The following is a 2,084-nucleotide window of genomic DNA, read 5'->3' as shown; positions in this document are numbered from 1 at the left end:
CTCCCAAGTAGCTGGGACTACAGGCACCCGCCACAACGCCTGGCCATTTTTTGGTTGCAGCCATCATTGTTGTTTGGCAGGCCCGGGCTGGGGATTCAAACTCGCCACCTTAGGTGTACGTGGCTGGTGCCTTAGCCGGTTGAGCCACAGGCGCCGAGCCCAATATTCTTATAAATATCAGTATGAAACAGTTTGCTTATGATTTTACCATTAATCTTATAAGCTATGAATTTTACAGATTTAAGGGTATCTTAGACTTCTGTAAACACTTCGAGGGAAGTTCAGGACTTTTCTTTTCTCTAAGATGTAGTCTTCCTCTGTTGCCCCAGCTGGAGTGCAGTGTGCTATCCTCCTGCCTCAGCCTCCTGAATAGCTGGTGCTACAGGCATTGCGCCACCACACCTGGATGCTTTTTTTTTTTTTTTTTTTTTTTTTGTAGAGTGAGTCTTACCCTGCTGCCTAGGCTGGTCTTAAACTCTTGCTTCAAGCAATCTTCCCTACTGGTATGAGTCACCAAAACCAGCAAGTTTGAGATTTTTGTTGTTTTTGTTCAGCTATTGAAGCCTGACTCCTAGAAAAGGTTATTAATCATTGTCACATGATTTACAGTAGTACATTATTTAAGATTCTTCTAGCCGTAAGTAATGAGGAGAGAGAATCAAACTGAAACTGGCTTACACAGCAGGCATTTATTACCTCACATAGTAAGATTTCTGGAGCTAAAATGTGTTTTAGGCTTATGTGTTTAATACTCACCCAACATTATTAAGGACCTAAGTTCTGGGCGGCTCAGAGGAGTAGGGTGCCAGCCCCATATACCGGAGGTGGCAGGTTCAAACTCAGCCCCAGCCAAAAAAACTGCAAAAAAAAGGATCTAAGTTCCTTCTGTCTTTCTGCCCTCCCATTTCAGTACAGTGGTGTGCTACCCTCTGAGGGGCACTTGGTGGTTTCTGGATCACTGCCCCAGATTTAGCAACCATAGGTGACATCTGTGGAAGGAAAATGGAATATCCCTATCATATTTCTTTTTCCAGGTTAGGAAAACCTCATAGAAGCCCATGCTCTCGGCTCAAACCAGCTACCTGGCAAAGGAAATAAGACTAAATAAATGGTCTCAGTACCTGTAGCTCTGTGGGTAGGGCACCACCACATACACCGGGGCTGGTGGGTTCAAACCTGGCCTGGGCTTGCTAAACAACAACGACAACTGCAACAGCAAAAAAATAGGTGGACGTTGTGGTGGGCGCCTGTAGTCCCAGCTACTTGGGGGGCTGAGGCAGGAGACTCGCTTGAGTCCAAGAGTTGGAGGTTGCTGTGAGCAGTGATGCCAGAGCACACTACCGAGGGTGACATAGTGAGACTATCTCCAAAAAAAAAAAAAGGTGAATAAATGGCTTAAATAAATCACATTTTACTACCTAGGGCTGTATAGGTACCCAGGCTTCCTCAAAAGACTTGGCAAATGGAAGGAGAGAAACAAAATTGGAGTTCTTTCATCAAAGCAGAGGGATAATGGCTGTTGAGTAACCAAGGGTCTGTTTGGTAGACAGTAAGTGTAGATTATACAAAGACTGTGAAGGAGGAGATCAGTGAAGTAGAAAAAGCAGTAACAGAATATGTCTTGATAATAACTGTGTGCTCCTAACTTATAAAGATGCTACATACCAAACTCATTAATTTATTCTTCAACTTACTGCAATCTAGCTTTTGTCTTCACGACAATAAACGCTCCTGCTAAAGTCACCAGTAAGCTCCTAATTACTAATTAGCCTTTTAAAATCAGTTAAATGCCCCTGGACTTCATTTTGGTCTTAAATACTGTTAGTTGTTTTCTTCCCACTGTGCTATTATACTTCTTGCTAAAAATTTGTTAAATTATAGAATATAATTTAATATATTTATTATATTATATAGAATATATAATATAGTATAGAATATTCCAAACAATTTATTATGCCGATTTAGCACATTAACATTTTTCTCTGTTTGCTTCATGTCTAAGGGGAAGGAGTGCTGCAGACGTATCTGTTCTGCTGTCTTAAAGTTGATGATTTTCTTTTCCAACTATGTTTTTATCTTTGTGT

This window comes from Otolemur garnettii, unplaced genomic scaffold (assembly GCF_000181295.1).
Source record: "Otolemur garnettii isolate 467f Iridium unplaced genomic scaffold, OtoGar3 scaffold00012, whole genome shotgun sequence".
Taxonomy (NCBI): Eukaryota; Metazoa; Chordata; class Mammalia; order Primates; family Galagidae; genus Otolemur; species Otolemur garnettii.
This window is presented reverse-complemented; position numbering follows the sequence as displayed.